This window comes from Ranitomeya imitator, chromosome 5, assembly GCF_032444005.1.
Source record: "Ranitomeya imitator isolate aRanImi1 chromosome 5, aRanImi1.pri, whole genome shotgun sequence".
In the NCBI taxonomy this organism is placed as follows: Eukaryota; Metazoa; Chordata; class Amphibia; order Anura; family Dendrobatidae; genus Ranitomeya; species Ranitomeya imitator.
This window is the reverse complement of record NC_091286.1, coordinates 496,214,110-496,233,530: the sequence shown is the minus strand read 5'-3', so window position 1 is coordinate 496,233,530 and position 19,421 is coordinate 496,214,110. Positions and strand designations below refer to the sequence as shown.

The 19,421-nt window shown below is 42.9% G+C and overlaps 1 protein-coding gene across 2 annotated transcripts in view; it reads left to right on the top strand.

The window, feature by feature from the left end:
• SCHIP1 (schwannomin interacting protein 1) overlaps positions 1–19,421 on the top strand; it is a 770,942-nt gene that overhangs the window by 90,976 nt on the left and 660,545 nt on the right. The window lies entirely within an intron of this gene.

The window sequence follows — 19,421 nt, the reverse complement described above, 5'->3', positions numbered from 1 at the left end:
CTGAGATCTCACAATGCTCAGTACAAGCTGCAGCTGTCAGTCAGGCTGGATGGGTGGGTGCAAACTGAATGCACTTGTGCTCAAAGGCTCTCTCACTTTTTAGTATGATTCATAAAGTGGACATCTTAATAAAAGAAATGTTCAGCAATTCTGAAATGGATTTTCAAAGTAAGAATACCAGCTTCATCAGGTCTAAGATACCTAATTAATATCACATGCAGTTTGTATTTTGAAATTTCACACCATCACCTTAACCTAAGACTGCAACAATTACTGCTGGAATTACCGTATATACTCGAGTATAAGTCTACCCGAGTATAAGCCGAGACCCCAAATTTTGCCACAAAAATCTGGGAAAACTTATAAGCCTAGGGTGGGAAATGCGGTAGCTAATAGTAAATTTCAAAAATAAAAATAGATACCAATAAAAGTAAAATTAATTGAGACATCAATGTTTTTGAATATCCATATTGAATCAGGAGCCCCATATAATGCTCCATACAGTTCATGATGGGCGCCATAAGATGCTCCATACAAAATACACCCCATATAATGCTCCATAAAGTTCACTATGGGCCCCATACGATGCTCCATACAAAAAATATGCCCCATATAATGCTGCAGAAAGGTTAATAATGGCCCCATAAGATGTTCCATATTAAAATATGCCCCATATAATGCTGCATAAAAGGTTAATGATGGCCCCATAAGTGCTCCATAGAATATTATGCCCCATACGCTGCTCCATAAAGGTTGATAGCCCCATAAGACGCTCCATAGAATAATATGCCCTATATGCTGCTCCATAAAGGTTGATGGCCCCATAAGATGCTCCATAGACATAGGGGCAGCACGGTGGCTCAGTGGTTAACATTGCAGCCTTGCAGCGCTGGAGTCCTGGGTTCATGTCCCACCAAGGAAAACATCTGCAAGGAGTTTGTATGTTCTCCCCGTGTCTCCAAAGACTTACTGATAGGGAATTTAGATTGTGAGCCCCATTGGGGACAGCGATGATAATGTGTGCAAACAGTAAAGCGCTGCGGAATATGTTAGCGCTATATAAAAATAAAGATTATTATTATTAATAAGCCCCATATGCTGCTCCATAAAGGTTGATGGCCTCATAAGATGCTCCATAGAATAATATGCCCCATAAGCTGCTCCATAAAGCTTGATGGCCCCATAAGATGCTCCATAGAATAATATGCCCCATAAAACGCTGCTGCTGTGATTTAAAAAAAAAATGACATACTCACCTCTCATTGATAGGGGCCAGATGCCGGTGTCACTGCTGGCTCAGACCCCTGGCACTTGCGATATTCTCCTGTCCCCATTCCACAACCACGCACCGCTGTGTCTTCCGGGTCCTCTGGCTGTGACTGTTCAGGCAGAGGGCGCACACTAAACACGTCATCGCGCCCTCTGACCTGAATGTCACAGCCAGAGGATGCGGAAGACACAGCTAGGCGGTGGAACGGGGACAGGTGAATATCGCATGGCTCGCCCTCCCCCATCATACTCATCCCCTCCTGCCACAGTCTCTGCATGTCTCTGCTTCTCCGATGGTCTCTGGTGCCGGCAGCTTGTTTCTGTGTTCAGCGGTCACATGGTACCGCTCATTAAAGTAATGAATATGTACTCCACGCCTATGGGAGTGGAGGCGTGTCCATATTCATGAGTGAGTATGATGTGACCGCCGCCGACTCCTGCTGCTCCCCCTCCCCCACCACCCCCCTGGGACAATGACTCGAGTATAAGCTGAGAGGGGCAGTTTCAGCCTAAAAAAAATGGGCTGAAAATCTCGGCTTATACTCAAGGATATACGGTACCTATATTTTTCTCTTAAAACAGAATGTTGGCGTTTACATAGAATTCTACATGCCCATACAATGAAGCATGATCATATATGTTTATCAATCTATTTATCTGTCTAGAAGTAAATGTGAGAATACATTCTTGCAGATGACTTACGAAATACATGTGTAGTCTGTAATCTATTTCAGCCGAGAATGATACGAGGTAATTACACAGGTATGCAAAATTTGGGTTTATGAAAATTGTTTACAGGAAAGAAATATATCTTGGTACCGTGTTAGCCAGTAGATAGAAAAATATTTAGAATTGAGAGTCCTCAGTGGTTGATACCTTTTAATGGCCAACTGAAAAGATGGTAACAAATTGCAAGCTTTCGAGACTACACACATCTCTTCATCAGGCAAAGACTAAAACAAATTCTGAAGAATCACATAATTTCTTCAGAATTTGTTTTAGTCTTTGCCTGATGAAGAGACCTGTGTAGTCTCGAAAGCTTGCAATTTGTAACCATCTTTTCAGTTGGCCATTAAAAGGTATCAACCACTGAGGACTCTCAATTCTAAATATTTTTCTGAAAATTGTTTCAAATTCAATGACTGACTCTTATGTTTTCTTATGCCCTGATTTAAAAAAAATCACTTCTATTTTTAACCATCATGTATGGATTTTGCACAAAACGAGAGTGAAATTATGCACAAGCGAGATGAATGGGAAAAATCTTTATTGTAGCCAAGAATATACGCAATATTATATATAAAAATGTATTAAAAATTCATTCTGCAAGTTTATTGGAAATTCTATTTCTCTTGATAACTTTTCTCTTATTGAAGGCCTGCGGATCTTCTCTGTGAAGCATCCAGCAGTAATCCCCCATAATGTTCACATTCAATCTACCTTGATCGTAGTTACAGCTCCTTGCTATCCTGATGAATTTTTCCTTGCTCTTCACTAACAGCACCAAGGTTTTCAGGAAAGTATTCCAAATAGGAATGTAAAAAATGTAACTTCAAATTCATCAGGCAACCTAAGGCTTTGAAATGTTTCAGTATGCTCTCCACGATGGACTTACCGTATTTTTCGTGCCCAAAATTTTGGGGAAAAATGGGGGTGTGTCTTATGGTCGCAATATACTTACAAATGCTGCGGCTGTGGCAATGCGGCGGAGCTCTGTGGTGTGATGGTGGTGGTGGGCTGTGCTCCAGGTCAGTGGCAGCGGCTCTCTGTGCTCTGTGGGGGGCTCTGCTGGCATTTTGTCAAAGCCCGGAGGCCCCCGCACATCTGTTACTGCCATGTTCCGGTGGCCTCTGGGAAGATGGCCGCTGGGAAGATGGCCACCAGGCCGGGGGCGGCGCATGCTCAGATTCAGATCTCGTCCCGAGATCTCAGGAGATGAGATCTCGGGATGAGATCTTGTTGCTGAGATTTGAATCTGAGCATGCACCGCCCCCAGCCCGGTGGCCATGTTCCCGGAGGCCACCGCAATATGGCAGTAACGGATATGCGGGGGGCCTCTGGGCTTTGACGAAATGCCAGTGGAGCCCCCAATGGAGCACAGAGAGCTGCTGCCACTGCACCAGAGCACAGCTCCTGCCCCGGAACACAGCCCCCCTGCCCCAGCACAGAACCTCTGCCCCAGCACAGAGCCCCAGCACAGTTCCCCTGCCCCAGCACAGATCCCCTGCCCCAGCACAGAGCATGAGCACAGAGCCCCTGCCCAAGCACAGAGCCCCTGCCCCAGCACAGAGCCCCTGCCCCAGCACAGAGCCCCAGCACAGGGCCTCTGCCCCAGCACAGAGTCCCTGCCCCAGCATAGAGCCCCTACCCCAGCACAGAGCTGCTACCACTGCACCAGCTTGGGATGGGATTTCCCAGAGGCCACAGCGGCAGCCTGAACCACCGAACGACCCCTGTGACCACTCCTCCACCTGTGCCGATCCCTTCCCTGGCAAGCTGAATTCGGACAGTAAGACGGACCCCCATTTGACACATTATTTTCTTCCCTATTTTCCTTCTGAAAATTTGGGGTGCATCTTATGGTCCAGTGCGTCTTCTAGTCCGAAAAATACGGTAAATTTTGGATCTTTGTTGTTACCTAGAAATTTCTTCACAAGTTCTATAAAAGAATCCCAAGCCTTTTTCTCAATAGCTTTCATTTTTGTTTCAAATACCTTGTCTTTCATCTGTTTCCTAACATGCGGGCCCACAAAAATGCCTTCCTTCAGTTACTTAAAAGTATCACCTTTCAGTAGAGCTTTCACAAACTGCTTCATCAGTCCAAGATTAATATTGAATGATGGCAGAAGAACTTTAGTGGGATCAAGTAAATTTTCTGCCACGATGTTCTTGAGTCCAGGTTGCAAAGATGTTCTCATTGGCCAACTTTTATGGCTTTCCACGCTTTCCTATACACACAAAAAGCATGGTTACTTCCTGTATCCTCCTGGCTGCCCAAGGTGCAGAGAGAAAACTTTGAGATCATCCTTGAGCCTCATAGTTAAGTTTCTTGAGAATAAAGTCTAAATTCTCATAGCTTTCCTTCAAGTGCATAGAATGCCCTATGGGCACTGAAGAATACTTTCTGCCATTGTGCACTAGCACAGCTTTAGACTTTTTTGGATAAATCAATAGGAAGTCTCCACTCGCTCACATTGCACTCAATGTTACAATTTTCTATCAGCCCAGGAACATCATTGCAATACACTAGAGCGCCATCTTGAGAAAAGTATGGAAGGCATTACTTATCTCTGCTTCTGTACCATGAAAACCAGGTTCCTTTTGTTTAGTCTAGAGCCTAACAGCTCTGCGGAATCTTTTGGAAGGTCCAAGTCCCTGACTAAATCAGTTCATTCGAGGTGGTCTTATGCTCCACTACACTACCCCTTAAGCCCCTTGAGAATGGACTAATCTAGGAGATGATGGTTGAATTCCATGTCCTGATGGGCCTTATTTAGGGTTTTTACAGGAGTTGAAAATGTCATTATTGGGTGAGATTGTTCTAATTTTTTATAATGGTCTCACCATGCTTTTTACTATAGCCATATGCCACAATTTCTACATATAGTTACACAGAATTTTTTGCATTGCAACTTATTTTCTGTGTGGTTTTGCGATCTTTGTGGTGATTGAGAGCTAATGTTTGTTGGTGTAATCTGTTCACCTTTTGTATTTTGTGCCTATGATAGCTGTAGGTGAGCAATCGCTCTCTCCCTTCAGCCTTGAAGTTTTAACTACATAGTCCTATTGGTTGGATCATCTGTATGTTGTGTGTCTGTTTTAACTTATAAAATTAAAAGTTAAATGTTATAAGTTTTTTCTTCATAAGAACCCCTTTTTTCTTTGCTATAGCTTTTGTTGTCTATCTGGGGTACCGGCTTGCTGAGGACTTTGTCTCTGATCAAAAAGTGACGATTTGCTATATTTCTATCCCCGCTTTCTTATACACACAAAAAGCATGGTTACTTTGTGTATCCTCCTGGCTGCCCAAGGAGTAGAGAGAGAACTTTGAGATCACCACATACTAACCTTCCTTGAGTCTCATAGTTGTTTCTTTAGAATAAAGTCTAAATTCTCATAGCTTTCCTTCAAGAGCACAAAATGCCCTATGGGCACTGAAGCATACTTTCTGCCATTGTGCACTAGCACAGCTTTAGACTTTTTTGGATGAATCAATAGGGAGTCTCCACATGCTCACAATGCACTCAATGTTACATTTTTCCATCAGCCCAGGAACATCACTGCAATACACTAGAGCGCCATCTTGAGAAAAGTATGGGAGGAATTACTTATCTCTTCCCTCTTCCCACTTCCCTCTCAGCTGCCACTAAACTTCTATCTCTCACTTCCTCCTTTGGCCTCACTCAATGGTCTTCTACAGCCACCCACAAAGATGGTCACACACTGGACCTCATTTTCACCCGCCTCTGCTCCCTATCTAACCTCTCTAACTCACCTCTTCCTCTCTCTGACCACAACCTTCTCACATTCTCTTCCCTCTCCACTCCATGTCTACAATCCCCACCCCACAAACTTTCACACCCTCGCAGAAATCTTAAACATCTTGACCTACATTCATTCTCTGAATCCCTCCTCCCTCTCACAGATATAAGTTCCTTACACAATGCGGATGACACTGCCGCTCTATATAACACCACAATAGCTGTAGCTTTGAAATCTGCTGCCCCACTTACACATACCAAAGCTCGCAAAATCAATAGACAGCCCTGGCACACCAGCCTGACCAAAGAAATGAGGCGAGCTTCCAGGGCTGCTGAGCGCAGATGGAAAAGATCCCACTCCAACGAGCACTTCATCGCATTCAAACAGCCCCTCAGTACTTTCAATACCACACTCACCACAGCTAAACAAACCTTTTTCTCATCTCTCATATCTTCCCTGTCTCACAACCCTAAACAGTTATTCAACACCTTCAATTCTCTCCTCTGTCCCCCAGCACCTCCTCCCTCCCCACTTATCTCAGCTGAAGACTTTGCCTCATTTTTCAAGCAGAAGATTGATAACATCAGAGACAGTTTTGGTAAACAATACCCACAGCCCTTCCTCCCGACTTCCCAGCCCTATGCCTCCAAAACCAACTTCTCCACCATTACAGAAGATCAACTCTCCACTCTACTCTCAAGATCGCATCTCACCACCTGTGCACTTGACCCGCTCCCATCCCACTTCATCCCAAACCTCACCACAGTCTTCATCCCAACCCTAACCCATCTCTTCAACCTATCACTAACAACTGGTGTTTTCCCCTCAAGCTTTAAACATGCCTCCATCACACCTATCCTCAAAAAGCCTTCTCTTGACCCATCCTCTGTATCTAGCTATCGCCCTATATCACTTCTCCCCTATGCCTCCAAACTACTGGAACAACACGTCTACCTTGAACTGTCCTCCAATCTCTCTTCACGCTCCCTCTTTGACCGCTTACAATCTGGTTTCCGGTCACACCATTCCACTGAAACTGCCCTAACTAAGGTCACCAATGACCTCTTAATTGCCAAGAGCAAGCAACACTACTCTATCCTCCTCCTCCTCGACCTGTCGGCTGCCTTTGACATAGTGGACCATTCCCTATTATTACAGACCCTCTCATCCCTTGGCATCACAGACTTGGCCCTATCCTGGATCTCATCATACCTAACAGACCGGACATTCAGCATCTCCCACTCAAACACCACCTCCTCACCTCGCCCACTATCTGTCGGAGTCCCACAAGGTTCAGTCCTAGGGCCCCTGCTCTTCTCCATTTACACCTTTGGCCTGGGACATCTCATAGAATCTCAATGCTTTCAGTATCACCTCTATGCTGATGACACACAGATCTACATCTCTGTTCCAGATATCACCTCCCTACTAACCAGAATCCCTCAATGTCTGTCCACTATTTCATCTTTCTTCTCCGCTAGATTTCTGAAACTTATCATGGACAAAACAGAATTCATCATCTTTCCCCCATCTCACGCGACCCCCCCCAATGAACCTATCCATTACAGTAAATGGCTGCCCACTCTCCCTAGTCCCACAAGCTCGCTGCCTCGGGGTAATCCTTGACGCTGATCTCTCCTTCAAACCACATAGCCAAGCCCTTTCCACTTCCTGCCAACTTCAACTCAAAAATATTTCATGAATCTGTACATTCCTCAACCAAGAATCTGCAAAAACCCTAGTGCATGCCCTCATCATCTCTTGCCTTGACTACTGCAACCTCCTGCTCTGTGGCCTCCCCTCTAACACTCTCACACCCCTCCAATCTATTCTAAACTCTGCTGCCTGACTAATCCACCTGTCCCCCCACTATTCCCTGGCCTCTTCCCTCTGTCAATCCTTTCACAGGCTCCCCATTGCCCAGAGACTCCAGTACAAAACCCTAACCATGACGTACAAAGCCATCCACAACCTGTCTCCTCCATACATCTGTGACCTCGTCTACCGGAACTTACCTACACGCAACCTCCGATCCTCACAAGATCTCCTTCTCTACTCCCCTCTTATCTCCTCTTCCCACAATCGTATACAAGATTTCTCTCGCGTATCACCCCTACTCTGGAACCCTGTACCACAACACATCAGACTCTCGCCTACCATCGAAACCTTCAAAAAGAGCCTGAAGACCCACCTCTTCCGACAAGCCTACAATCTGCAGTAACCACCGATCAACCAAACCGCTGCATGACCAGCTCTATTCTTGCCTACTGTATTCTCACCCATCCTTTGTAGATTGTGAGCCTTCGCGAGCAGGGTCCTCTCTCCTCCTATAACAGTTATGACTTGTATTGTTTAAGATTATTGTACTTGTTTTTATTATGTATACCCCTCCTCACATGTAAAGCACCACGGAATAAATGGCGCTATAACAAATAATAATAATAATAATCTCTGCTTCTATGAAAACCTCTGTTTTCCATGAAAACCAGGTACCAGGAGCTAGAAAGTTCCTTTGTTTAGTCTAGAGCCTAACAGCTCTGCAGAATCATTGGGAAGGTCCAAGACTAAATCAGTTCATTCGAGGTGTGAAAAAAATCTGTGGCTCCTTAGGACTAGCATGAAAATCTTCTTCAGAATCCTGATCTTCATGTTCTGAATCTTATGAATCAGGTGTATCTTCAAGTTTCCCTGGAGGTGAAGGGATAGATATTCCTGGAGGCACAAGGTGAATCACTGATGATGGGTCTGGGTATATCATTTCCATCTTATTTTTAATGTTAAATCCCTCCACTTTGCAATTACAAAAGTACAGTCACCACTATGATTTTGTAGTTCCCTCCAGATCATAGGCACACCAAAAATAAAGCTCTCCTTCTTCCCTTTAGACCACTGTCATAGTTTTTCTACACAAACAGAACACACTACATGTGGAGTCCACGACTTGTCTTGATCACCGTTTTACACCAAAGTACACATAATATACTTTTTCTAACGAAGACCTTAATGATTCTTCTTTGTTTATTCACTACAAAACAACAGCAAATGTAGCAAAAGTTGTCAGGTGAATTACAACACCCCCTTGCAGCCATTTCGATCACATTGTTAGAAACAGAAGCTTAATCCACCAAAACCACTAAATGCTGAAAGAAATCATGGCATGCACACCACCACTCTCTTATGAACTCTGTCTAAAAGAAAATCTGTCTTTGCTCCCCATAGCACATAGAAACCAATCGCAGTGCAGCTTTCAGTTCTTATACTGTTTAGGTCAAATTAAAGATATTGTCAGGTAGTGCCTAGGGACTGTGGGTGCCTACCCAATTCTTCGAATTAGCGGTGCCCCAGTCTATCTCTGTCCCTCGGATTACTCCTGAAGGTGTAGAAGCCATGGTCATGTGGCTTGCTATGCTCCTATATTAACCCTTATCTGTTCCCTCCCCCAGTGGGGTGTGAGACAGAAGTATATGGGATAACAATATACAAACAAACAAGGGAAGATGCACAGGGGTAAATTAAAAAAACAATCATTAAAAATACACTCATCGAACAGAGTGGAACACATGGGAGGTATAGGAAGGTGAAACCAAATAGGAGAGGATGAACACATAAACAAACTCCAAGCAACTATCTCCTGAACATCTCTCCATACGCCAACTCCAAACTCAACTTCATCTGCAAATCATAACAAGGCCGTAAGAACTATCACTGGCAATTCCCAAGTGTCAGCAGTGAGCATATATAGCAGAGGAGTGTGGCCAATACTGAACAGCTCAGACAATCCAGGTTGGAGAGCTCCAGGAGATTAACTGAACTGATTAACTAAAACTCAGTAGATGGTATGTTGCTCACCAGAAAATTCTTTGACCTGACTGATCCATGTAGATGAGGAACACAGCCACCCGTTGGCTGGGCGCATAAATGTATCCAAAGAGAAAAAAAAGTAATGCTGGATTCTTCAATTAAAATATCCTTGTTATTATTTATCCAAGAAGTGTCGTTTCTCCTTGCAGAGATCAACATGTTAAGAATGCCAAGATGAGGAGACTTAAAGCTGCAATGCTCGTCTGGGAAATATGCTAATTATGCAAATTGTCTCTTCAGAGAGGAAGAGAGCTAGAACTCTAGTGCCACCTATTGGAAAGTAGCAATCTTACAGGTCACTGTTGACCCTTTAACGAGCCTTGTCACATGACTTAGGATAATAGCCAAGCCAGAATCTCAATTTGCAGACACTGTTTCGGTGTACTATTATCCTAAGTCATGTGACAAGGCTCGTTAAAGGGTCAACATTGACTTGTAGGATTGCTACCTTCCAATAGGTGGCACTAGAGTTCTAGCTCTCTTCCTCTCTGAAGAGACAATTTGCATAATTAGCATATTACCCAGAGAAGCATTGCAGCTTTAAGTCTCCTCATCTCAGCATGCTTAGCATGTCGATCTCCTCAAGATCTCTACTCTATTTGCCAACAATCTGTTCACATAAATTCTAATCTGAGTAGAATATTGGGGAGCAGATATGCTGAGACAGATCATTTGAATATAGAGATCAATCTTTGCTGAGCAGCAGTTGAAAGGAGTTTTAAAGGAGTATCAATTGGGCATGAGAAAAGGGCTGCAGCATCGTGTTTGGGAGAGAAAGAAGCAAAGTAGGGTAATGAAGGATGTTAGAAAAATTCTGAACTTTGCAATGCCCAGAGCACAATTAAATAAAAAATGATGTAGTTACTTTTTAATGGATACGCCATAAGGCTAAAGGTACCGTCACACTCAGCAACTTTGCAAAGAGAACGACAACAATCAGTGACGTTGCAGCGTCCTGGATAGCGATCTCATTGTGTTTGACACGCAGCAGCGATCTGAATCCCGCTGTGCCATCGCTGGTCGGAGCTAGAAGTCCAGAACTTTATTTTGTCACCAGGTCAGCGTGTATCGTCATGTTTGACATCAAAAGCAACGACGCCAGCAACGAGCATAGGGCCCCTAGATGTGTGTCGGATCGGTACACTCCGGCTGTTTGACATGGAGCTAACAACCAGCTAGAACGAGAAGTGAGTCGCCGTTACATCACTGGATCGCTCCTGCATCGTTCTGGAGTTGCTGTGTTTGACGTCTCTACAGCGACCTAAACAGCGACGCTCCAGCGATCTAGTTTAGGTCAGCTTGTTGTGTATATCGCTGCAGCGTCGCTGAGTGTGACGGTACCTTTAGTGCCTAGGACAATGTAAGCAGTAAATGTAGCCCTCGATTTATTATTATGTCTGATACTGTACAGTATCTTTATGTGTAGAAAAATGGACTTGTCTGTCAAAACGACAGATTCCAATGATGTCACAGTTGTCTGGTTTCATTACAATTATAAATGCAGATCTGAGCTATAAAACAAATGGAGACCAAATATTTCAGGGAAATTAAGTAATACAAAAAAATGTACTACGTTCCTAAAATGGTTATATATCATAGTTTACATAAACAAGAACTATAAAGATTGGTGATGGAAAAGGAGGGAATTGTAAGTACATAAATAAATTATGTTTAGTCAACAGTTAATAATAATAATAATCTTTATTTTTATATAGCGCTAACATATTCCACAGCGCTTTACAGTTTGCACACATTATCATCACTGTCCCCGATGGGGCTCACAATCTAAATTCCCTATCAGTATGTCTTTGGCATGTGGGAGGAAACCGGAGTGCCCGGAGGAAACCCACGCAAACACGGAGAGAACATACAAACTCTTTGCAGATGTTGTCCAAGGTGGGATTGGAATCCAGGACCCCAGCGCTGCAAGGCTGCAATGCTAACCACTGAGCCACCGTGCTGCCCGGTTACGAAGCTGAACATAAAGAGGTATTGGGATTAGCAAAAATTGGGTTAAAGGGAGTAATTAACATAAGAACCATTCTTACCTGATAAATCCCTCCCAGTCAAGCACTGCTACCCTGCTCCCCATTAGGCCGGCGTCACACTAGTGAGTATTACGGACGTAAGAGCGCATAAAATAAGTCCGTAAAACACGCCTAACAAACGTCCCAATTATTCTCTATGCCCCTGCTCCTATCTGCCGTATTTTACTGATCAGTATTATACGGCTTTCTACGGCCGTAGAAAATCGCAGCATGCTGCGTTTGTCACCGTATTGCGCAAAAAAAACGCCAATCAAAGTCTATGGAAGCCAGAAAAATACAGATTACACACGGACCAGCAGTGTGACTTGCGAGAAATACGCAGCGGTGTTAGAGAGAAAAGCCGGCAATTCAGTGCGGTGTACAGTAAAATCACACTGACAGCTTACAATAGAATAGGTAGAATAAATGTGTACACATAGAATAGGTATATATATATATATATATATATATATATATGTCAGTGAGACACATATATGTATATATATTATTATTTCATACAGCGCTAGATAGCTTTAATGCCGGTAATTCAATTACCGGCTTTTGCTTTCTTCTTCCTAAACCCGACATGATTTGAGACATGCTTTACATACAGTAAAACATAGTAACATAGTAACATAGTTAGTAAGGCCGAAAAAAGACATTTGTCCATCCAGTTCAGCCTATATTCCATCATAATAAATCCCCAGATCTACGTCCTTCTACAGAACCTAATTGTATGATACAATATTGTTCTGCTCCAGGAAGACATCCAGGCCTCTCTTGAACCCCTCGACTGAGTTCGCCATCACCACCTCCTCAGGCAAGCAATTCCAGATTCTCACTGCCCTAACAGTAAAGAATCCTCTTCTATGTTGGTGGAAAAACCTTCTCTCCTCCAGACGCAAAGAATGCCCCCTTGTGCCCGTCATCTTCCTTGGTATAAACAGATCCTCAGCGAGATATTTGTATTGTCCCCTTATATACTTATACATGGTTATTAGATCGCCCCTCAGTCATCTTTTTTCTAGACTAAATAATCCTAATTTCGCTAATCTATCTGGGTATTGTAGTTCTCCCATCCCCTTTATTAATTTTGTTGCCCTCCTTTGTACTCTCTCTAGTTCCATTATATCCTTCCTGAGCACCGGTGCCCAAAACTGGACACAGTACTCCATGTGCGGTCTAACTAGGGATTTGTACAGAGGCAGTATAATGCTCTCATCATGTGTATCCAAACCTCTTTTAATGCACCCCATGATCCTGTTTGCCTTGGCAGCTACTGCCTGGCACTGGCTGCTCCAGGTAAGTTTATCATTAACTAGGATCCCCAAGTCCTTCTCCCTGTCAGATTTACCCAGTGGTTTCCCATTCAGTGTGTAATGGTGATATTGATTCCTTCTTCCCATGTGTATAACCTTACATTTATCATTGTTAAACCTCATCTGCCACCTTTCAGCCCAAGTTTCCAACTTATCCAGATCCATCTGTAGCAGAATACTATCTTCTCTTGTATTAACTGCTTTACATAGTTTTGTATCATCTGCAAATATCGATATTTTACTGTGTAAACCTTCTACTAGATCATTAATGAATATGTTGAAGAGAACAGGTCCCAATACTGACCCCTGCGGTACCCCACTGGTCACAGCGACCCAGTTAGAGACTATACCATTTATAACCACCCTCTGCTTTCTATCACTAAGCCAGTTACTAACCCATTTACACACATTTTCCCCCAGACCAAGCATTCTCATTTTGTGTACCAACCTCTTGTGCGGCACGGTATCAAACGCTTTGGAAAAATCGAGATATACCACGTCCAATGTGGTAAACCATCTCATATCACCTTTTTTTTGCATATTCCACACTACTAATGTTAGTAGTGTGTATATGCAAAATTTGGCCGTTCTAGCTATTAAATTAAAGGGTTAAATGGCGGAAAAAATTGGCGTGGGCTCCCGCGCAATTTTCTCCACCAGAGTAGTAAAGCCAGTGACTGAGGGCAGATATTAATAGCCTGGAGAGGGTCCACGGTTATTGGCCCCCCCCCTGGCTAAAAACATCTGCCCCCAGCCACCCCAGAAAAGGCACATCTGGAAGATGCGCCTATTCTGGCACTTGACCACTCTCTTCCCATTCCCGTGTAGCGGTGGGATATGGGGTAATGAAGGGTTAATGCCACTTTGCTATTGTAAGGTGACATTAATCCAAATTAATAATGGAGAGGCGTCAATTATGACACCTATCCATTATTAATCCAATAGTAGTAAAGGGTTAAAAAAACACAAACACATTATTTAAAAGTATTTTAATGAAATAAAAACAAAGGTGGTTGTAATATTTTATTCTACACTCAATCCATCTGAAGACCCTCGCTCTGTAACAAAGAAAAAATAATAAACCAACAATATACATACCTTCCGAAGATCTGTAACGTCCCACAATGTAAATCCATCTGAAGGGGTTAAAATATTTTACAGAAAGGAGCTCTGCTAATGCAGCGGTGCTCGTGGCTGCAAAACCCCAGAGAATGAAGGTAAAGTAGGTCAATGACCTATATTTACCTTCATTCGCGGTGATGCGCCCTCTGCTGGTTGTCCCTCGAGCGTGGGAACTTTCCTAGAATGCTCCCAGGCTCGAGCTCATATGAGGACAACCAGCAGAGGGCGCCTCACCGCAAATGAAGGTAAATATAGGTCATTGACCTACTTTACCTTCATTCCCCGGGGTTTTGCAGCCACGAGCACCGCTGCATTAGCAGAGCTCCTGGCTGTAAAATATTTTAACCCCTTCAGATGGATTTACATCGTGGGACGTTACAGATCTTCGGAAGGTATGTATATTGTTGGTTTATTATTTTTTCTTTGTTACAGAGCGAGGGTCTTCAGATGGATTGAGCGTAGAATAAAATATTACAACAACCTTTGTTTTTATTTAATTAAAATACTTTTAAATAATTTGTTTGTGTTTTTTAACCCTTTACTACTATTGGATTAATAATGGATAGGTGTCATAAGTGACGCCTCTCCATTATTAATTTGGCTTAATGTCACCTTACAATAGCAAGGTGGCATTAACCCTTCATTACCCCATATCCTACTGCTACACGGGAATGGGAAGAGAGTGGCCAAGTGCCAGAATAGGCGCATCTTCCAGATGTGCCTTTTCTGGGGTGGCTGGGGGCAGATGTTTTTAGCCGGGGGGGGGGCAATAACCATGGACCCTCTCCAGGCTATTAATATCTGCCCTCAGTCACTGGCTTTACTACTCTGGCGGAGAAAATTGCGCGGGAGCCCACGCCAATTTTTTCCGCCATTTAACCCTTTAATTTAATAGCTAGAACGGCCAAATTTTGCATATACACACTACTAACATTAGTAGTGTGGAATATGCAAAAAAAAGGTGATATGAGATGGTTTACTGTATGTAAACCATGTCTCATATCATGTCGGGTTTAGGAAGGAGATAGCAAAAGCCGGCAATTGAATTACCGGCTTTAAAGCTATCTCGCGCTGTATGAAATAATAATATATATACATATATGTGTCTACTGACATATATACAGTAAATATATATATATATGTATATATAGACAGTATATATGTTTTTATGTTTTTTTTACATATGGATCCCTTGTATAGCCGTATGTCGGTTTTGCAAGCCTGCGAGAAAAACACGCAGTACGGATGCCATATGGATTACATACGGAGGATGCCATGCACAAAATACGCTGACACACCCTGCCTACGGAGGAGCTACGGACCACTATTTTGGGGACTTTTCAGCGTATTACGGCCGTAATATACGGACCGTATTGTCTTACGCCGAGTGTGACGCCGGCCTTAGTCTTTGTTTATTTCCATGCAGTGATCATGTGCCTTCTACCTGTATGAATTCTGCAGCCAATCACGCTTGGTCTATTGGCCACTCTGGTGACTGTCAAGAGCAGCAATTGGCTGCTGCATCCATGTGGGTAGATGTCATGTGACCACTGCAAGGAAGTTAACAAAAAGCGGAAGAGAGTACCGGACACAGTCGCTGGAGCATCATTGGATTTATGCAGTTGTAAGGGGTATACTGGGATCATGTAATACTCCATTCCCTTTAATGTTAAATATTCCCCTTTGCCTATATTGGTCTAAATGTATACACTTGTCTTGCTATGTATGATAGTTCTTACATAGGGAAAGTGCAGTACCCATGTAGTCCTCAAGATGGAGTGCTGACAGACTGTAGTTAATTCATACACTGTACATAGTTTACCATAGGAGGGGTCAGCTGCAGTTAAGGGAGGCAGGACTTCCTCTAAGAGTCAGTCGAGCCAGGCTGCCCAAACCGTCTGGACGGGCTATAGAGCCCGGGATAGAAGCAGTGACCACATAATGTTCTAAGTTGGAGCCCAGCCATCCAGTATCGCTTGAACAGAACAGCAGCAGTACAGCAGTAGTGAGAACTGGAGCTGATAGGAACATCATGGCAGTAGAGAATGGCAGGTCGCTCACCATGTGGCAACTTATAGCATGGTCTGATGCCCTTATATCTGGGTGAATTGGCTGAGGGAACTCCCGAGCAAAGTAATTCTGGGCAGGGAGGACTCTGAGGAACCATATGCTACGGTCCGTCCCATGCACGTGCTGTATGACCGAGGAAGGAGTACAGAGAAAGAGGAGAAAGCATGTATAATTGGAGCTGTTGATGATGCTGTAATGAATATGGATGTGCTGTGTAAGGAAACCAGTAAAGTTGTTCATTTGAAAGTTGAAATGGACTGTATCTCGATTTCTGCAAAGCCGCCTAGAGGGAACCCAGAGAAACCCAGAGGTGACCCTGTGGGTGCCGAAAGTGAAGCCACAGGTATGCAGAGCAATGAAAATAGAAAAAATTGGAGTTCGGCTCAACAGGACTGGATTTTCCTTTTCTTTTTCTTTTTCAAAAGAAAATATAGTGCATACAAAAGAGAAATTTACATGGTCGACATGACCCAGTCGACGCGTTTCAACTGCACTAGGCAGTCTTACTCCTGACTCATGCAGAGCAATGACTACTGTTTTCATGTGATGGGAGACCAGGGCACAGCTACACAGCTGACCTCGGCCATGAATATGACCTTGTCTCCGCCCCTCACACAGTCAGGGCCAGTTTTAGGCAAAGTGGGGCCCTAGGCAAAAGTTTAAAATGGGGCCTCAAATGCTAACATATTGCACATCGCACAGAAGCATTTCTGAGTATTTACATGTGCTGAGTTCAGTCCACTAAACGAGTGTGATGGACAATATTGAAGTCATTCACTTGTTTCAGGCCTCTTTACACGAACTGAGAAAGAATGAAGGGAACAGAACAATCACAATTAGATCAATCTGTCCCCATACCGTATCATGTTATCAGCAGCACATCTACAGTTTACACCGGCGATGTGCTGCTGAGAACAATAATTTTTGTTCCCGCATAAACAATTACTCGATGAATATGCAGCATTTTGCTTGCGTAGTATAATACACCCCATAGTCCTCCACATAGTATAACGTGCACCACAGTCCTCCATATTGGAAAATGCAAACCCCATAGTCCTCCATATAATATAATGTGCCCCATAGTCCTCCATATAGTATAATACACTCCCTATAGTTCTCCATATATTAAAATACACTCCATAGTCCTCCATATAGTATTATACACTACCCATAGTCCTCCATATAGTATAATACACTCCTCTTAGTCCTCCATATATTAAAATACACTTCTCAGTCCTCCATATAGTATAATAAACTCCTCATAGTCCTCTATATAGTATTATTATTATTATTAATAATTATTATAGTGCCATTTATTCCATGGCGCTTTACATGTGAGGAGGGGTATACAAAATAAAAACAAGTACAATAATCTCAAACAATACAAGTCACGACTGATACAGTAGGAGAGAGGAGTATAATACACTCCTCATAGTTCTCCATATATTAAAATACACTCAGTCCTCCATATAGTATAATACACTACTCAGCCCTCTATATAAGGACACAGTGCCACACTAAGCACAAAACACCGCACAATTGCATGACTGCACCAGGGGCGCACAGCTCCAGGGGACCATAGCTGCTTATACTTCAGTCAAGTTATCAGAACTATTCCCTCCCCAACAAGGGGGTGTGGTAAAAATAGATAACATATTGTAGTAAGAAGTTATATCTATTATATCTGTTATATCTGAAGAAGGAGTGCTTCCGAAACGTGTGTCGGGGTGGGCACACAGACCCTGGAAACCTGGACGTCTGCATTTGATTAGAGGTAATAACTTTCACTCCCCTGTGGCAAAAATGTCTTCCTTTGGTGGCATTAGGTTTCTTATACTATAAGTAATACATATTTTTGCTCAATTTGGCATTTTCTTTAGACTTTATACACTACATATATGTAGATATAACTTCTTACTTCAATATGTTATCTATTATTACCACATGTTATCTATCTATTATTACCACATCCCCTTGTTGGGGAGGGAATGGTTCTGATAACTTGATTGAAGTATAAGCAACTATGGTCCCCTGGCTCTGTGCGCCCCTGGTGCAGTCATGCAATTGTGCGGTGTTTTGTGCTTAGTGTGGCACTGTGTCCTCACTAGTGTTGAGCGATACCGTCCGATATTTGAAAGTATCGGTATCGGATGGTATCGGCCGATATCCGAAAAATATCGGATATCGCCGATACCGATATCCGATACCAATACAAGTCAATGGGACACAAATATCGGAAGGTATCCTGTATGGTTCCCAGGGTCTGAAGGAGAGGAAACTCTCCTTCAGGCCCTGGGATCCATATTCATGTGTAAAATAAAGAATAAAAATAAAAAATATTGATATACTTACCCTCGGACGCGCCCTGGTTGTCACCGCTGCAACCGCCGCATGGTTAGGAATTCTTAGGAATGAGCGCGTTAATGACCTTCTATGACGTCGCGGCTTGTGATTGGTCGTGTGAGCGGTCACAAGTCCTTAACGCGCTCATTCTTAGGAACGGAAGCATGGCGGTTGCAGCGGTGACAACCAGGGCGCGTCCGAGGGTAAGTATATCAATATTTTTTATTTTTATTCTTTATTTTACACATGAATCTTAATCCCGATACCGATTCCCGATATCACAAAAATATCGGAACTCGGTATCGGAATTCCGATACCGCAAATATCGGCCGATACCCAATACTTGCGGTATCGGAATGCTCAACACTAGTCCTCACCTGTTTACTATACTATATATAATAAAGATGGATTATATTTTACTATTATCTGTGGACTTCATGGTCGTTCTTTTGACGCATTCTCTTTTTGCTCCTTGTTTATTAGCGACCGGTCTGTACGTTTTATCCAGTATTGTTTTCAGCGGATATTTATCCTCATCTCTACCTTAGAAATAATCTTATAGTTAGTAGTTATGCTGATTGAAGTTGTGACTTTGTTTATTCAGTCCTCTATATAGTATAATACACTACTCATAGTCCTCCATATATTAGAATACATTGCTCAATCCTCCCTATAGTATAATATACTCCTCATAGTCCTCCATATATTAACATACACTTAAGTCCTCCATATATTATAATACACTACTCAGTTCTCCATGTAGTATAATACATTCCTCATAGTCCTCCATATATTAAAATACACTACTCAGTCCTCCATGTAGTATAATACACTCCTCAGTCCTCCATATGGTATAATACACTACTCAGTCCTCCATATAGTATAATACACTCCTCATAGTCCTCCATATATTAAAATAAACTGATCA